Here is a 20,148-nt window from a genome sequence, read left to right as displayed (position 1 = left end):
CAGATCACTCTCCAGTTAAAGAGAAAATCAGCAGCCTTAGGAAAGTTGACTGAGGACATGACTGTAACAGTTGATACTGCTCCTTCTGTGGGCAATGTGTGCAGAAAAGTCGGAGTCAGAGCCCGAGCCAGAGCAGCACTGAGGGTCACTGTCACAGAAAGCAGTGCTCCTACGCCAGAAAACACAGCAGGCAGGAGTGCCACGCCTGGGAGCACAGCACCGCAGCAGGAGCCGGCACCCTCTGTGCTGCGGGGAGAGTCAGTCCTGGCGAGCATTGCAGTCTGAGCAGGTACAGCTGCCACCACTCCGAACCAGGAGCAGGGCTGAGCTGGACTGGAGCCGATACCACCCCTCAGGCAGCGAGCATGCCCGGAAAAGTACTGCTGAGAAGATACAGTGGGACTGGTGCAGGTACCACCCTGACAAGTACACCCCATATGCAGGCAGGAAGCCCAGTGTGAAGCGGCCTCATAAGGACTTCTCCCAGGCCAGGAAGGGCACAGCTCGCACACAGGTGCCACCCTCTCTTTCCTCCTGCATCCCGAGAGCTACTCGCAGAAGGCTGCCTTCGGAGCTGAGGACAGTGGCTGGCTGCGGCCTCTCCGATCACTTTCATGACCACGAAAGTGTGAAGTCATGCAAATGTAGGTACAGGAAGTACCTGTCACACAGAACGTCAAGACAGTCACGTGGAAAAGAAAGGTCACAGGAGCCTGCTGAGATACCTGGAGGAGCCTAAGGCGAAGAAGTGCAAAAAATTGAAGAAGAAAAAAAAAATCTGAAGACAAGCACCAATTGTGTGACTGCAGGTGAGGGTGAGCTCAACCAGCAGGGTCTGAAGTCCTCATCTCCGTGGGCTTTGAGACTTCATTGTTTCTACACATCTTCAAAATGGCACAGCTTTTAAGCTCTGTCTGTCTTCATGTGTCATAAAATGTCTCACTTTGCCATTCTCAGGTAATGCTTTATAACTCTCCTAGGAGTAAATGCAGGATCTCTGACTTCAAGATTGGAAGTCAGATGTAGTTACAGTTTCATATCTGCTGTTTTTTCTTTGTTTTCAAATTTAGTGACTCTGTGGTCAGCAGAAAACGGGAGGCCACAGTGCTGTTCTTTGCCGGCTTTCCTGCCTAGAGTGGAAGTCTGAGGGGCACCATTTGTTTTCTTGGCATTTATTTCTAATTTTCAATATGAAGCATAAATACCTTTGTATTTTTAAAATGCTAAATAGGTGTTGAGTGTGTGTGTGCATGCGTGTGTAGGGGGGTGCTGTGGATGAAAATCATAGCATTATGCCCATGAGGCAAGTCCTCTGCCAGTGAGCTTCACGCCTGGCCCCAGCAACTGCCTGGAAGCTGACTGGTCCAAAACAAGACAAGTGAGCATGAATGGGATCCGTGTATTCCAATTGCCGTCTTTTAAAATTAATCCTAGCAAAATTGCCGACAGCCATATGTAAATAAGTACTGGTTACTTTGGGAGAAAAGGAATCAAATCAGAAGCCTCCCTCCTTGATGCCTGAGACACATGGCAGAATGTCTTTCTTTCTTTCTTTTCTTTTTTCTTTCCTTCTTGTCTTCCTTTTCTTCTTTCAGCTACTAATTTCAAGAGATGTCACTTCAATCCTCCTGGCCAAGTGCTGGCTGATAGCCCCAGCACCATAGAAGGGTGTAAGCCAGCGGTGGAGCTCAAGTCAGTGCATTTCTGACCCAGGGCTTTAGAAATTACTACATGCGAAAGAATAGAAACTGTTTTTAACTAGGTAAGCTTTACCTGAGCCTGTACATTGAGCACATTCTGGTCACGACAGTGCCAGGTGCTGTCTGAGGTGCTGCTGGTGTTTGGGTCGCTAATTTCTGGCTGCTGCTTCCACAGGCATCAGCGGGATCCAGATGTTCTGGAAGTATACTCCGAGGCTGACCTCTACAGACACAAAAAGAAGAAAAAGAAGAGGCACTCAGGGAAATCAGGAGACTCTGCAAAACAACCGGGACTGCACTCACTGAAGACCTCGAGCTATGAGACTTTCAACCATTTCCAGAGACCGAGGGCAGCTTCCTGCTCACCGAAGGCCTGGCTGGGGAGGGCATTGGACCTTTCCAAAAGAAAACCAAACATTTGAGGATGGAGAGTAGGGCTGACGGTTGCCGCCTGTTGGAGTTTGGCCATGGTAAGAGATTCTTGGACTTAAGGAGGGAAAAACTTTATTATTGATAAATTTTTTTGGAAATGATGACTCGCACATAGAGATGGAACCGCAAGTGGCCTGAAAGGGTGTGCGGGTAATACAGGGCCCCTGCCTCATCCGCCTTGACTCCCAGGCCCTGAGTGATTCGTTGTGCTGTGTAGTTTGGATGCTTGACACTGATCCCTAGCGCTGAAGGATGGTTAGTTACGTGGAACTGGAATTTATGACCCCTGGCATTTGTGGCACTCTGGGTACCTGAGTATTTACATGCAAGAGAGAACTTCTTTGTTTTCGAATCATTTTTTAGAAGTAATGCTTTTGCAGTGTTTGCTTTACTCTGCTGATTCCTTAATGCATTCAGAGTGTATCCTAATCATAATTTGATGACCAGGTGGCGGTTTGCTGGACCCAACACATCTCCATATCATTAGTTATTTTTAGTACTGAGACCTTGAACTTAGGACCTTGTGCTTGTCAGGCAGGCGCTTATGGCACTGGGTTATATTCATGGCCACATCTCTACTTTAAAGAAGCAAGTCTTAGACAAACTTGTTTTAACAATACACGTGATTTTGATTCAGAGAAGACAATATTACAAGTTTTCACAGTCATACACCTTATATTTTTACTGTTTACTTTGCAACAAAATATCAGTAGCTGTTGTGATATGAATAGAGTATTCATGCAAGTTGTAGGGGTTATATATATCGAAAAGCAAAACACCTCGTAAATCAATATATGTACATTATGTATATATTAACTATATTTAGGTAATAGTGTTTTCTGAGGAAAAAAATTAAGAAAATGAAAAATCACACCTTGTGGTTTCTGGTCTACAACAGCCCTAACTTCTCGGCGAAGCACATCTGTATAGATCAATATGCATTTGTAACCTTGAAAATAGGCATTGCTGTATATGAAGCACTGAATGCTGCTTCACCTATAAGTAGCTCTTCCTTTGAGTCCATGTGGCACCACATTAATGTACTCGAAAGTGTTTCAGGACCCCAGAGATGTGGTGGCTTGTGTGGCTCCTGGGTCAGTCCAAATAAACCTCAAATGATAACTAGGGCCCAGCAAGACAGTTGGTGGGGGGCTGTGGAGCTGCCATCTCCCACCCGGGGTTTCTCCTCAAAACTGCCTGGCCTTTGTCTCTGGAGGAAACTTTGTCTTTGGTCAGAGTTGGGACTGATGACTCAGGACCCTTGGGCGGGGAGGTGATGAGCATGACTGAACCTCACAGCCCCAGTAGTGGAGGGGGTCCCCACTTCTAGGCAACATGGTGGAGGCCAGGTACACAGCATGATGGCAGACACCAGTACGGTTAATACTTCACAAGAAAATCAGGAATTAGGTGATGTCATGTAATACTCTTGATAGGGCAAGTCACTTAAGATTCTGAGCACCAGGGTGCTCAGATCCTGGGTGAGCAGCCACTGGACAGAACTGCTCACAGGGAATCATGGGGATGAAAGATTCATCACCAGATGACTCCATGCTCACTGCTCTCAACACCCTAAAACAGAAAGTTCCACATCCTCAGGCCATACCCAGGTTAGACTATTGGGAGAGAGGAAGCCACTTGTTCCCGTGTGAGCTGCTGACTCAGTGCTGCTGCAGACCCTGGCAGAGCTGGCCCCTCGGTGGCCTTCTGCATGGAGGCATTGTGTTGGTCCAGGTCTGGGCAGCACTTGTGCATGGCAGAAGGGTGCCAAGTTGCATATACACCAGTCACACATATCAAGCTGGCTGACTTGCCTTGCTCAAACACTAAAGTTTCAGCACTGAGGTATCAGTAAGGTAACATCATAGATGCTTGAGAATAAAATGTCAGTCTAATGGGTGATGGTGATTTTCATGGATTCTCTGCAGTCTGGTATGATATAAAGCTATACACTAAGGTCAGGCAGGCCCAGGTCTGCACAGTCTCCATCTCAAGGCCGCTCATGGGAAGAATTATTTCTGTGTAAGTACATTTGGTCTGAGGTTTTCATTCCCAAACTCCCTTTTGCACAGGAATAAAAAGAACCTCCAAAGTGTACAAGCTCTGGGTGCATTTGCACAGACAGGACAGGGGAACAAGTCTGGGCAGGGCCACCAAATGAACAGCTTACATACAGAGCTAAAGAGGGTCCAGGTGTTAATGCATGGGCATCTCAAAGGTGCACCATTGGGAAATACGGGGCATTTCTGAGGCAGATTTTTCAAGATGAAGAGGCTTTCCAAGAGAAGGAAGAGATGGTGATACTGTTGGCTCTGTCTCGGGTTCCTGCATGAATGGTACCTCAGCCTCCCTCCCAGAGTACTGGGCTTAGGAGGAAGTGTCATGGGGCCACTTCCTCTCCAGCAACCAGAACAGGTCAGCACAAGGCAGATCAGATCCTACAGATTAAAACATGTGCTGTACCAGTAGATGGGAGAGTGACAGGAGATGTCCATGCACATTACCTGGCAAAACCTCTCATTCTCGAGATTAGTGGCAAAGATGGAACTCACAGCGCAGACAAAGCAAAGTTGGTAATACCAGAACACTCAGAAGGAAACACCAAAACTTTGCCAAAACTTTATGCTCTCTGAGTGTGGTGGCAGCCTGTACCACATACCAACGAGGCCTAGTATCAAGAGTATATAAAGAATTCACAAAATGGCATCAAAATACAATCCAATTAGAAAGTTGGTAAATACATGAACAGATGACTGACAAAAGAGGATATATAGACAGCAATAGGTACAAAAAGAGATGCTGAACAATCAGTGTTAACGGAACACAAAACCATAATAAAATAGCACTGCACATGCCTATCAGAGTGACAGAAAAAATACAGCAATAGCATTGGAAAGGGTGCAGAGAAACGCATCCACTTACTGGTGGATGAGAAAAGTGCTGTAGGCAGCCTGGAAAACAATGTGGCAGCTTCCTAAATATCTGTACACACAACTACCATACCACTTAGAAAATGCACCTTTTGGCATTTATCTCTAAAAAATGAAAACCTATGCTCACACAAAAACCCAACACAAATGCTTGTAACAGGTCTTTCTCCTTTCTTTCCTTGCTACCCAGGTCTCCCCCTTTTTGGTCAGTACTGGGGACTGAAACCAGAGACACACTACCCTGAGCCCCCTCCCCTTTTTTGAGACAAAGTCTTGCCAAGTTACACAGTATGGTTTTGTGATCCTCCTGTTGCAACCTCCTGAGTAGCTAGAAGTACAAGTGTACACTACCACAACTGGCCACATAGAAGCTTAGTTTAAAACAGCCAAAAATCAGAAAAAGCCCACAGGTCCTTCAACAGGAAAATGGTTATAATGCAGTGTGTTCAAACCATGGGTTACTATTCGTTAGTAAAAGGAAAGAGTGCATGCAATTTTGATGAATTCTTAATCATGGATTGTTGTCACAGCCTTCTGCTATGGTCTGCGTGTTCCACACACGTGTGTGGGCTGGAGGCTTGGTCCATTGGTGAAACTATAGGATGTGGTTGAGCTTCTAAGAGGGCGGCCCCAGAAGGGGTCGTTAGGTCCCTGGAGGTCCGTCCTCTTTCACGAGTGATTAACACAGAGCCCTGAAATGCAAGTCTGGCCTCATGAGCTCTTTTTGGTTTCCAATGTCACTACCTGCCCCCACAGATATGACAAATTTGGGAGAGGGATGTGCTTCACCAACACTAAACACAGGCAGCAGGTACCATGCTCTCGAACCTTCTAAGGGTGAGCTAAATAAACAGCTTGCTTCAGGTATTTTGTCACAGTGACAAGATACTGATAAACACCTTCCAAATTTGAGAAATGGAGGAGAAATCGGAGGCTGCTAGGGATTAAGGGATGGGTGTGGGCACAGTGGCAGGGAGGCAGGTAAAGGGAGACCTGCAGGGTCTTCATAGAACTGGTCAGTATCTTGATTGTGGCAGATACAGGAATCTCCTCGGGTGGAAAACTTACAGACACACTAGGAGATATGGGTGTGGTTATTCAGGTTGTGGTACTAACCTAAGGCTTTACAATGTTTTTTTTTAACCATTGGGGGAAATTGGATAAAGGATCCATATTATTTCTTATATATTCAAGTGAATCTATTTTTTTCCAAATCCATTTTATTTCAAGGAGGAAACGAAGAGAAGAAGAAAAAAGAGAAGGAGGAAGAAGTGGAGGAGGAGGAGGAAGAGAAGAAGGAGAAGAAGGAGAAAGAGAAGGAGAAGAAAAAACTAAAATAAAATTTCAAAACACATTAATTTGGGGACAACAGTGGTATATACACTGCACACTGTCATTCCCCTATCATTCACCGAGATCATAAGTCATCTGCATTCAACTGCCCAAACAATACCAGCACAAATTTTTCTCTTCACTGAACTTAGAGTATTCAGTAGCATAATTATCCTATTTTATATACATATACATACACATATACATATGTTTTTTCTTTAAGTTTTTCACACTTATGAAACAATATGATGTTTACACGTGTGGCTTATTTTACTAGTGAGTACATTTTCAAGTTGCATCCATTTACCTATAAAAGTCTCCAGTTTATCCTTTTTATGGCCGAGTAATACTCCATTGTATAAAAAATACCACATCGTTTTATCCATTCCTCAGTCAATAAGCATTTAGGTTGTTTCCCAGATCTGGGTATTACAAACCGTACTCCTATAAACATGCATGCACAGAAGGGGAATAGCTGGGTTGAATGGACCTCTAGTCCTAGTTTTTGAGGAATCTCCACATTGATTTCCACAGTGGTTGGCCCAGTCTGCATTCCCACCAACAGTGGAGAGGGGTTCCTTTTCCCCCACAGTCCCTGCAGCATTTCTCTGCAAGTGAATCTAAATTTTAAAAATTATGTACATGGAAAAAGCCCAAAGTTTTCCACTGTCATCTCACTGGTGCCTACACTGCCATTCTTCACTATCTTTAATCCTGATAGCCATCTCATAGGCAGGTGTTAGTTGTTTTGCCAAAAATAAAAGGAAACTGAGGCCCAGAAATAAGGTAATCCATCTAAAGCCACAAGTGACTGAGAAAGAAGCCAAAGTTTATGACCCTTCTGTTGTTCCATGATGCTTCTCTGACATGTTGCTACTCAAGAACTCTAAAATGACAACTCAAGGAAACCATTTTGACAGGAACGGTGACATTTTCTGTTTTTCTAGACGCCCTTTATAGCAGTAACTTAAATGGTTTAGATGATATTTAAAAGGAGGGGGAGATCATAGAATACACTTGATGAGATATAGTTAATTGAAAAAGCCCATAAAACTATAAACGTACACATATATGTGTGCAAACGCACAGACAAAGATCTGGAAGGACATCCACAGACTGTTGCTAGTGCCACCTCTGTGTCACCTCTTGCAGAGACCAAGGTGGCATCTGGTTAGGTGCCATCTGGTTAGGTGACTGGTTAGACTGATTAGGTGCCATCTGGACTTTGGCCTCTGCCTGTTTGAATTTAAGACTGCATTCTACTTCAAGTACAACTGGTCGATGGTGTTTAAGAAGAGGAAAAATAAAGCCAACACTTACTAAGTTCCAGCTTATCCTCAGAAGACAGGGAGAAAGGTTTATAACCATCAGCTAGGAACCTGCAAAAAAGCCAAATTCAGAATAAAGAGATGATACATGCAGACAATGATGATGCAAAGTAGCTCCCATGGTACCAGTTAGTAACCAGCATTTCTACCAGAAATTAGCAGTCCAAGTAATTTCGTATGGTTCGTACAGTTGTGTGACACACCATGATGATACACACCCAATAAAGCAGGCAATATTATTTGAAACCCGAAAAACATTTCTGGAGATCTAATATATCAATGGCGACTATAGTGAGTACTGCATACTTGAAGCTATACTGTGATAATTTCACAATGTATGAGGTAAGATCAAAATATATAATGAATATTTAAAAATGTATTGCAGAAAGACATTGCCATAACTCCCCTGCAAATACTCTCCCTTGCTTCAGACAAACATGTATCCCATTATTTTTGCTACGTTATGAAGCAGTTCTGGGATCTTCTTTTGTGTCTTTCCAAAGTGTGATAATACATCAGTGAATACTGTCATCGCTGAGTGCCACCCAGCTGAAAGGCAGGTTCAGAAAAACATGGCAGCACGTTGTAACCCATTGTGTTCACCAAATCTGACACCGTGGGACTGCCAGATCATCCCCAAAGTCAAAATGGTCATGAAAGGGAAATGTTTGGAATCAACTCAGGATGTCAAGACAGCTTTAAAAGTCAAAGATGCGAAAGAGGACTTCCAGAACTAGGACTACTTCAGAAAGTATCCAGAATGGATACGTGTGTTTTCAGAGTGAGGGGGAATATTCTACAGGCAGATTAATGGTAATTTTTACTGTAATTTTTAAAAATTATACCTCAGTAAAGCCAGGAAAAGATTATAAAATATAACAAAACAAAAATCCTTATAAAAGAGAAGTTAAGTTTGAGCTACAAATGAAAGTAATCATTCCTAAATTGTTGATTCCCTCAAAATAAAATGGGTTTCTCAGATCACATAATAAATATGCATGGACTTTGTGGAAGTCTTAAAGTAATCCAGTCCTTATCTCTGAGGTCTACAAGGACCCAAGATAATGGGCCTGGGGGTGGGGTGGGGGTGCGCATGAAATGACCAAAAGGCAAATTTAAACCCCAGAATCAGAAGACAATATTGTCGCCTTAGAGGGAAGAGCAAAGGTCCTTTCTGGTGGCCTAGTGTTAACGATGCCATCACTCATTTTGCTAACGGACTTATGAGGACCCTCTGGACAACCCCCGGCCTACCAGCACTGGGGACTTGCCATATCAAATGAAGTTTCCTCCCCAGGCAATTACTTCTCTACAGTGCCTGACCGACCAAGGAGAGCAGAAAGGAGAAGATGGCCCAGATTTCCCACCTGTGTGCAATCTTCTTGTAGCTCTTTTAGGCTTGCAGGACAAACAAAAGATCATGACCAAAAACTCACTGCAAGTATAAGCTCTATCACGAGGAATGTTTTGTCCACTGAAGATGGGGACAAGAGCTCAGTGGTACTGGCCTTTGGCGCTGGGCTGGCACAAATCTGCAGCTGGCATCTTAGGGTCCCCTGAGTTCACAGGTGTCAGCCCAGCAGAGCCCATTCCAGGTATGTCTTTGGCCTCCACCTACTCTGATGTCTGGGGGGTAGGGAATGGCTGGCCCTCAAGTCCCATGGGTAGATGACACAGGACTTGGCAGTGTTTTGTGGAATGCAGCTTCCACCCCAGGGGTCGGACTGGCAGAAGGCACTGGCATTGCGCTGGTGATTGGCTCCTTAGCTTGAGCGCTGGTGGTGGCCACTGCTGTGGAGGACAACAAAGCTGTGGAAGGGACAGTGGTGGCTTCTGGAGTGGTGTTTGAGGGGGGAGATGTAAACCTACCTGGAGTGCTAAGCACTGGCTGGGCAACTGACCCGACTGGAGGGACCTTATGCTTGGGGATCCACAGAGGATGCAGAGTTCCCGTGGAGTGAGTGTGTGTGCTGAGGAACTGAGGATGCTGGAGGAGCTCCACAGAAGCAGTCTGGGCAATCGTGGCCAACGTCGCCCTTGCTACTGTTCTTGGAGATGCATTGGTACTTGACACATGAGGCGAGCTGAGACAAGGAAACCCAGGGATAGCTGTGATCGGGGCCTGCCACACACATGTGGGGACTGGCGACGTGGGTCTGGCTTCCAGATAAGGACAAGGAGAAAATGCAAAACCAACATGAGGGCTGTCCACATCTTGCAGGTGAGCTGGGGGCAGGGTGGTGTGGTCCCTGAGGCTCCTCAGGCTGTGAGCGATTCCCTGAGCTGAAGCCTTGGCATTTTGTGTTTGCCAGGTCAGGTCTGGCTCCGCAGGTGAGGGCGACATGACATGGTGTGGCACAGGTGGGACGGAGGCAGCTGCTCCACTGTGGTAAGAGATGCATCCAGGCAGAGCAGGTCCACGCGGCCGGGGCTCTCAAAGGAGAGGAAAGCACTGGTGGGCAGGCGCGGGACGTGGTCAGAGGTGGAGCCAAGACAAATCTCTAGAGGAGCGACCCTAAGGCAACTTTTTAGACACAATCTTGATCCTCCGGGCCCTGTCAGCCCTTCTCCGTCCGGGCCGCAGCGCCCCCTGCAGGCCCACTCCCGCAGCTCACCTAAACTCAGCGCCGACCCTGGACTGTGGGGCACGCTCCCTGTTCAATGCAGGCAGCTGGGCTTTGGGCCTCGGGTACGCGCGGCTGCTCTTCCTGCTTGGGCTCCCTAGGCGCGGGGGGAGCGGCTCTGGACGCGCCTCTCCTGTCTTCCTCCTCTTGAGCTCATCCACTTCCTCAAGGTCTCTGTACTAAGGCTCTGGGTTACCCCAGGCACAGGCTCAGGACTCGCCCTACTGTAGGGCCACGGTTAGGGCCACCGTTAGTGGGAAGCACGTCCTTCCCAACGTGCGTGCTCCCCGTGCGCCCCTTCCCAATGCGCATGCTCCTCTCCCGCCCCCTCCCTTGCCCGTGCTCCACGCGTGCCTGCCAATGACTTTGCTGTCAATTCAGCAGTGAGTGGCCCAGAGTTGTGCTGATGTTTTAAATTTATGTGTCTACTATGAAAAAAAAAAGTGCAGCTCAGTAGCAAAGAAGGTCGTGTCCGGGTGGGTAGAGCAAAGGCTTCCAGGGTGACCGCGTCCAGGGGTCACCTAGGCTGTGACCAGAAGCATAAACTGTGCGCACCGACGCTGCGATGACCTGGTGGGCTGGAGGGGCTGTGGGGACCACAGGAAACGGGCTCAGGTGGCATAGGACAGCGGGAAGTCATGGAGTTTGCACACTGGTTGAGACGCACTTATGGGATAGTGACAGAATAATGTACATGCGGCCTTCGAGCTCTGCAAGCTTCACACACACTCAGCAGATGCTGCTGGGGATACTAAACGGTGGAGAAACCACCCTTGTCCTGTCAGGCATTCTTCCCATCGCAGCAAATTGGACCTCTGCACACAGATGGCGCTCTTGGGCTGCAGCAGGAGGTGGGTATAGTAAGCAGAGATGCTGGTGAGCTGCAGGTGCAGCAAACCTAGGAGGAGTCGGATCCTGAGTGTAAACTGTGCCTGTGACAGCACAGGACACACCATACGGAGGTGTCACAGGAGTCGATTTCTGGTGACCTGCACTGAAGTGACACTGCCTACCACACCCAAAGCTAAGGTCAGCATCTACCACTTCCACCAGGACACCAAGGGCAAGATTTAGCTTACAACTCAACTCGATTAACAACCTTGACTGCATTCACTTAAAACCTGCTCAATCTTATACATTAGTTTCATTTTTAGTAAACGAGTCCAACAGGGACATTTGGGGTAATTAGGAGAATTTCTTTGTCCCTAACTGTCTCTAACAGATAATATTCACTAAATACGACCAAAATACCAAACATATTATGAAATCTTTGTAAGCAAAGCCTTCATAATATTTAATGTTGTAACAACTTATGGGAGAGGAGGGCAAGTTATTGTCATTGCTATCTTGCAAACAAAGTGAAGGCATAGAAAGCTGTAATTTTCCTGATGTCATGCATTTTAGTAAGAGCCTGAGAATTCAGTGCACCACTGTGACTTTAAAGAACATGTCCTTCTCAACTCTGATTCTGCATTTCTAACTGTAATAAATAGACCAGATATCAAAGGTTTAAATACAACGTTCCATTGCTCATTTAGAAGCATCTGAGCCCTTGTAGATTGTGCTTTCACACATATGTAGGGAGGTACAGTCTATGGAAATGGTATTCCCAGCGAGGCAGGTGGAAATTATAGAAAAGAGGACACTAAGGCAGATGGTAGGAAGTGACTACTCCAGAAGCCCTGAGATGTTCCTTGATTGTGGAACGCCCTTGTCCTTTCTGCATATTTCTCTTTGTCATTGCACTCTTACTAGGTAATAGCACTTGTCATTCTTGGAGATCATATAAGAAATATGTAATGTCAAGTGACTCCACAGTGAGTCACAAGGCCAAGTCTCTTTTTGGAAAAATTTGCATTTTACATGGTCTGTCTTCATTGAATCAGAACTCAAGAATCACAGCCCATGAGGTACAAAGCAGTCTTAGAAAATGTGTTCCTAACTCCCTTGATTGGCAAGCGTTACCTACTGCCCTTCCCTACTGCTGCAGCTATTGATACTAGATAGTGGAGCTATGAAGTCAGTGTTCTTGGTGCTTATGTAGAGAGGAAAGACCAGAAACTAGTACAGATCCTGAGCCTGCTAAATGAATCCCTATGCTGGGTGTTTCTCATTTGTGTCATTGTGTCTTCAGTAACCTGAGCTCAGTGTAATTCTTCTTGGTTGCCAGATGAGCAGAACATTATTCACAAATGAATCTGTCACCCACTTTACTGCAGGTGACCACTGAGACACCTCAGCTGCATCCAGTCTGTGGTGCTCAGAAGCCGGGCATTTCCCCCCTGCCGCATGTCCATCCTGTCCAAGGGCCTTGGTCTGGGACTTTCTTTGACTCTGTCACAGAGGAAGAACACAGCATGAGGAAGGGAATGAATTCTTCACTTGAAGGCCTGCTGTGAAACTCTAGATGTGCAAATGACTTAATTTTACTTCCTTGCCTCATCTATTAAATCAGGGTAAAGTATTGTACCACGTGATAGGAGCATTTTGAGACTTAAACAAGAAAATGCATGCAGAATAACGCCCATGATTTTCTGTACAAAAGTGTAACAATAAGTGCCTATTCTTATCACTAGTGATTAGCTGCAAGACTTTTTTTAAAAAAGGTCTAGAATTAGCTTGGTATTGGGCTTTTCCCAGTCACTAGAAGCAAGAGATGCATGAATGAAACCCCTTTGTGAAGTAGTTCAGAGCTTCTATTCAAGCCCTCTAATTGAAGACAACTTACATGTAGACTGGTAGTTTACAATGGTAACACAATGGCTAGGAGGTAATGCATGAATTTAAAATATCACTCACTCAATCTGCTCTGCAACATCTAGTCATTCTGATTTTTCTAACTTTAAAGCAAGTCAGTTCAGCAGTGAAGATGATCAAGGTGAAAAAAATTATTATGTGAAGGCAAACATACACTAAAACTTACCAGCTTCTTTTCTGAAACAAGCTTCAGAATCAACAGTGACAACTAAAAAGTAATGAGAGCCAGATATGGTGGCGCATGCCTGTAATCCCAGCACATGAGAGGCTGAGGCAGGAGGATTGTTGTGAATTCAGGACCATCCTGGGCTAACAGTGAGCTCAAGGCCAGCCTGAGCTGTGCAGTGAGATCCTGTCTGAAAAAGACAAAAACAAAAACCACCAGAAAACAATAATAATAATAAGAGTAGGAACTTGTTAATTATTCATGCCCATACTTTGACAGGTATGTATTTACAATGCTACATATACCTGAATTTGCTTATAAATATATAAATGAATGTTTTATATATTTATTTGCAAGTGAACAGATATATTTGCATAATTATGAGTATAAATCAATATAGACAGAGATGGGAATGCATTAAAAATATGAGTGCTACAATTACAGAAAAAATTGGTCTTATTCATATAACTCAGTAGATACTGCTCAGATATAATGTTTTTGCACATCAAGAAGTACAAGTTCATGTAAGATACATTTTTTTCTTTGTTACCTCATGGAAGTATATTGTCCCAGATAATCTACAAGAAAAGCAGCCATACCATCCCAAAGCATGCCAAGTCCCAAGTAACTCTACATAGAAACTAAGGACCCCAGAGGGTAAATTCTCACTTGGGGAATCAGGATGGGGCACATCACAGGCTTCACACATTTTTTTCATCTGTGCATTTTTCACAGGTTCCAAAGGTTCAAAGGGACTGGATATCAATAGCGAAAGGTACGAAATGATTCCTTCTCAGGTCACGTGGGGTCTTTGGAATACTGATTAGCACTCAGGACTGTGACACACAGCACATTACTGGAGCCTGCTGGCCTCTGTATCAGCTGTGTAGACACATACCTCATTGCATCAAAAGGATCACTTTGAGACACTGTGCCTGAATCGTGCGTGACACTGAGAGATTCAGAAAAAAATGTACACTCTTCACTGTACCTCAAAACCCTTGGGGCACTAACCCATCGTCCACTACTACTCACTTCTAGTCCCCTATAATAGTCCAGTGAACATTTCTCCAGCTGTGTTTTCCAATGACAAAAAATTACATTCATTAGAGAGAATGCAGGCACGCTTGTACACGTCATCTTCGCCCAATCTTTAATTATGAATTTTTTTCTAGCAGTAGGGTAAAATAAAAATCAGAAAAATTTCAAGGTTGCCGGGGAACTGCAATGGCTAACATTACTTTATTCTTTATTGGTCCAGGTTCTCAGTTCTTCATCGGAAATCTTTGTCACTTAAGAACTCACTTTTTGTAGGTTTAACTTTGTAGGACAAGATTGAAGTGGGTGACTTGGTTTGCTTGATAGAACATTCATGAAAGATGCATAATTATTCTTATTTCCTCACCAAAGTCATCAAAGATGGAATTTCCACTTTAGCACTTAACGTGTGTTTTCACATACATTGTTCGCTGAATCCATTTAACAATTCTAGGCAATGTCATGTGATCTTAATATTCTGAATAATGAAATTGAAGTTGAGTTTCAGTAAATTTTTCAACTGTTTTCTTCTCCAGAGTCTCTGTCAATGCTACAAGAAAATACCAAGGAGGTTATGCTACCAATCAATAAAGAAGCATTTCAGAAAGATGAGCAATTCTTTTCATTATTTCATGACAGAAGAGGTAAGACATTCCCTTTGGCATAACTTTCTGGAAGGTTATTCAGGTTTTACATACACCTAGCTGATTTACATACACCTTCCTCCATGAGAGTAAAAAGGAACCTCTTGATCCGCTCCTCCATTAGCCTCGTGTGTCACAATACAGTTGTGCTCTTTTGTTGTGGCATCTCCAGTCACAGCTAAGCTTCAAACAGGTGTCATTAGTCTTTATCAGCTCTCCCTGCTGGGATTCCAGAATCTTATCAACACCTGTTTTCATCCAATATGCCTTAATAGTATCAGGGAAAGAATTCTCCAGAAGACAAAGCTATATCCCAGACTTATGGAAATTTGTTTCACCCACTGAATGAAGAAAAACAGTGACCTTGGGGGAAATATCACTCTTGAAACTTTTATCTGGGAGGGAAATAGAATAGTAATAAACAGAATTACTAGACCTGCAGAAGCATTTATGTTTTGAAAGAACCTTGTGCACAGCAATAGGAAAACAAAGTGCCATTGACTGAGTGCCCACCATGGTGACCCTTCACCCCTCATCTGTCTTGAGATAGCGATTACGGTCCTTACTATGCAGATGTACAAGAAAGTTCAAGAAGTCAATTAACTTTCCAGAAGTCACAAACAGCAGAGTCCTATGGAAAGCTGTTTTTATTCCATATGTTACACTGGGGTTTGACTTATAGCTGTTTATACCAAAGACTTCCAACATTCATGAAAACATTCACTTTTTTTTTTTTTTTGGCTACTATAACATATCTTGCTATGTTTGAAATAGCTGCCCATGTCATCGGACAACAAAATCAAACAAAACAAAACAGGATAAAACCCAACCCATCAAACCAGTGAAAATGATGCAGGACTTCAAAACAAGATGATAGTGAATCAGCAATGACTACCACCTGGAGAAGGAGATACCCACTAGATGCCACACTTCATACCCTTATCCTCTGAATCAGATGATCAAACCAAGGGCCCACACCTACAAAGTCAGTGAAACATCAAATGCCACAAGCATCAAACCGCGATTCACCTGAGTAGCTGTCATCACAGCCTGGGTTTTTCCAGATCAACCGGTTGCTTGATAGGAGCGCGGGGTGGGGGGGGGGTGGGGTTGGCTCTTCTTGTTTCCCAGCACGCTCACCCGAAGAGGCTGGGGTCTGATTGTCCCCCTTATGGTGGTGGCCCACGCATGGTGCTGGTTTGCAGCGAGGACTTGCTGCTTGGTGAATTCTGGGTCTCTTCCCTTGCAGTCTGTGAATGGCGCTAACTCATGGGAAAAGGCTGGTGTCTGGCTGTCCCTTTACTGGCTACATTCATTTTTTTTGTATCTCTTGTGCTTTTTGCTACTGGAGGCCAGGGTAGAAGAGGAGTCCAGGTCAGTTGATGGGAAACTGAGGCACCAGGCTTTCCTTTATGCCTGACTCCAACAGCTTGGGGTCCAGGTATCCCAGTTGGGCGACTGCTAACGTATGCGCCTGCCCTCCCCAGCTTCCAGGACTTGGGGTTCCTAGGTGCGGGGACACTGGCACAGTAGGCACGCGCACATGCCAGGGCCAGGCCAGCTGTGCGTCCTGGGCTGCCCTGCTCCGGCTATGCTTTCTGCTCAGTCTTGCGAGTCCCCTTCGGCCTACGCTGGTGCCCAGCAGGGGCGCCCTCTCCCTGGAGCGTGAGCCTGGACCCGACTTGGGGCTCATCCCCATGCACGAGCCCTCCACACCCCGTTGGCGGGTCCCTTGTCTCGCACTCTCAGGTGAGTGATGCCCGGTGGTGTTTTATTCTGGCCAGCGGTCAGCAGGCCACCCCGAGGCAGGAGGAACTCACCGGGCCGCCAGCTTTGCAGCCTCTTCTCCAAAGGTTTAATATCTCTTATCCAAAATCCTTGAAAGCAGAAATATTTCCATTTTCAGAGGCTTCTTTTCTTTTTTTAATGTTTCAGAATTTCAGGTTAAGAAAGCTAAAGCTGCACATGATTTTCATAAATAATAACAGCTAACAAATTACCAAAGGAAAAGAGTTACCAACACAGGACTCCTGTCTTGCTGGTAGCACAGTCCAGAGGGCCCAGGAGAGTACAGTCAAACCCTAACCTAGAACACCGATTGACCAAACTGGAGGATTTGGAGTATGGGGCCCATGGCTTGTCTACCCCTTCTGTCTCCAGAAAACAGCTGAAAAATCGTCTACAATAAGCGAGGAAATGAGGCTTTAAAATCACAAAGATTCCTTATGGGGGCCGTGGTGTGATAGTTTGTGAAACCTGCAAATTCCCGTAAAGAGGGCTTTTTTTAGGCAAAATAAACTCAGTCACAGTGGCATAAGTTTTGTTCTCAGCCTATCCTTTAAAGACTTACAGGAATAAAAAGAGGACTTCATTTATAATTGATAGTAATCTATAGTAATGGACTATTAAGAATTACCTTTTGTCACTATTCGTAGACACAAGATCAAAATCAGGAACATAGATTTTGCAGATTATTTGGAGAAAACTACCATAACACATCTTAAAATACACAAAAGAGTAATCAATAAAATACCATTTTGAGAACTATCACATAAAGACCTTCTACAAAAAAGTATAATAAAGCAATAACATCTGTGGTCTTTAGAGATGACACTCAGCACATTATTTTTTAGCTCTAACCTGTCCACCTCTTGCATGTGCATCCTGTAGGTGGAATTTCAGTCTTATTGCTGACAGTGAAGGGAAGAAATCACTTACAAAATAATTCTGTTTCCATAGCCATTCACTGGTACCTACAAAGTTACTGTTCCAATACTCAGGCCGAGAACATTGCAGGGAGAAATTTTATCGTAATTCTATTTCTAAAAAAGAACTATCTTTTTTATTTTTTATTACTAGGATTAAAAAAAAAAAAAAAGAACAATACTTACCCCGGGAAGTTACAATGAAGTTAGTTACTTCTCCAGATATCTTGATCCAGTCTGAGTCACCACAATGGTCACAACTTCTACAGAAATCTCAGCCTTCTTCAGAGAGCTCCATGACATGACCAGCAGTTTAACAGCTTTCTCCTGCCAGTTCAGTCCGCTAGGTTGTTTTGGAAACCCTTAAATACAGGTTTTGTGATGTCTGAGAGATGGTAAATTTTTCCATAAACTGCTTTTAAAAACTATCCATCTGTGCTGTGATAGTGATCATTGAAAAACTCCAGGGAAAATGGCAAAAATAAGAGCAGAATAAGGACAGAGTTGGGCTAACTAGTTGACCAACTACATATCTTCTAAGTTACCAGGGAATATTTTTTGAGAGGTAAGACTCTCTTTCATTTTTATAAATTTCCAGGTGCTCAGTTGTGTTGAAACTGCTCAGAGGTTGCATCAGAAGACTGGGCCTCCTTTTCACAGACACCAAGACTTTGCCTTAGCTATTTGGGAATAAGTTTCTGAAAGGAAGTGTGCCAACACTTGGGAGAAAGTGAACCCAGGTCTCCACTTTGTATACAGCCACATTGACCCACTTTGCCTCGCGATTCATTTTTAAGGTCAAGCCAAATGAGAAAACAGGTTCAGTGATCATTTGTTATTTAAATTACAATGTAGAAAATTATCCCACGTCTAAGATATGTTGAAAAAGAAGCCTGCCAGAGGCAATGCTGTGATCTTACACCGCTCATCTAACGGAGGGGGAGGGTAGTTGGAAGAGATTAACAGAATCAGCCAAGTCTTTCCCTGAGTGCAGATGAGGGCCCAAAGAGGACAGTACCTGACGTCCTTCAGGTCCACTCCACGTGCACAGCCGTCGTGTGTAGTATCAAAACAGCATGGCTCCATATAATTATACGTTTTGTTTTTATATATCAATTTTTTAAAGTAAATCTAAGTTTAATAAGTCATTTAATAATATATCTCTTATTAAAACAACATCATTCAACTCATTGTGCTAAAATTTAAGTTTTAAACTGGGCCAGAGCTTTCTTGGAAAGATTGCTCTCTACTGTTTTTGACCTGCAGTTTCAATTCAACTTATTATCTTACAAAGACTTATTTAATCAGTAAAAATAATATTTACTTTATAATAGTTGATACTTGGCTTACTACTATTCAAAAATTTCAATGATCAAATATATTTGCTAAAATGGCCATCACCATCACAGGACACTCAACACAGTGACTAACAACAGACTGAAAACTTGTCCAGTGTAACCCAAATTAGTGTCTATGGCATTTGATCCCTGCACGTTAGAATTATAATTAGGTAGCTATTATTTTGTAAGTTTTCCATTAGCCGGTACCTGCCAGGGAGAGCAGATGGCAGGTAGAGTTAGGGGAGTGGGATTCTCTGTCCTGGACCCCTAGAATTCTGGTCTCAGCTCTTTCTTGACAGCCAACTACAGTCTTGGTAAGTTCCAAAAAAGTTTGGTCCAGTTTGTGCATGAGTTTCTATCCAGTAAAAATACAGATCTCAGGATCTTGTCACCTTCTTGTAGAACTCCTCTCAGAGAAAAATTAAGAATATTTTAGTTTACTGAAGTCTATGTCCATCATTACCAGACAAGGCAGAACAAGTAGAAGATAAAAAACAAAAACAAAAAAACTATCTGGTTAATTGTATCATTTTCCTCCATAATCTTTTTTTTTTATCGGTACTGGGGATCGAACTCATGACCACACACTTGCAAGGCAGGCGCTTATGCTGCTGAGCTAAATCCCCAGCCCATAATCTTCTGTCACACTGACTCTACTGGTTCTTTTTAAACACTCACAACAAGCCCCCCACGATGCCCATGCTCCCCACATACACCTTCCAAACGTGTCCCTCCTTATTCTGAAAAATGCAGCTAAACCATAGAAGCAGCAAATGGCAACAGAGATTCATAAGTAAAGATTTTTAAACTTAGATTTTTAAATTCAGCCTCTTTTGCCATCGAAAGAGGCTTTATTAGAGTTTATGCTGCAGCATGGAGGGAGGAACAGCATATGGCCTGAACCCCAAAATTCATCTTTAAAAGGATCAATTTTATAATAAATCTATTTACTAAATAGGAAACGCAGGCAATTCCCAATTATAACCTCGCATATGAACAATTAAAGTAATTAGATGTGGTGGGGCACGCCTGTAATCCCACCACCCTAGAAGGCCGAGACAGGAGGACTGTAAGTTTGTTCTCAGCCAGAACAAGTTAGTGACTTAGCAAGACTCTGTCTCAAAAGAAAAAATAAAGAAGGGCCACAGAGAT

General features: G+C 44.0%; 1 pseudogene; it reads left to right on the top strand.

The window, feature by feature from the left end:
* LOC111756914 (ubiquitin carboxyl-terminal hydrolase 42-like) overlaps positions 1–17,122 on the top strand; it is a 35,387-nt pseudogene extending 18,265 nt beyond the window's left edge.
* The last annotated feature ends 3,026 nt before the right edge of the window (positions 17,123–20,148 follow it).

The sequence above is a fragment of the Cavia porcellus genome, unplaced genomic scaffold (assembly GCF_034190915.1).
Source record: "Cavia porcellus strain 051 isolate PalLab524CR breed Dunkin Hartley unplaced genomic scaffold, mCavPor4.1 scaffold_23, whole genome shotgun sequence".
NCBI lineage: Eukaryota > Metazoa > Chordata > Mammalia > Rodentia > Caviidae > Cavia > Cavia porcellus.
The sequence above is the reverse complement of the archived record's forward strand: the minus strand, read 5'-3'. Positions and strand labels throughout refer to the sequence as shown.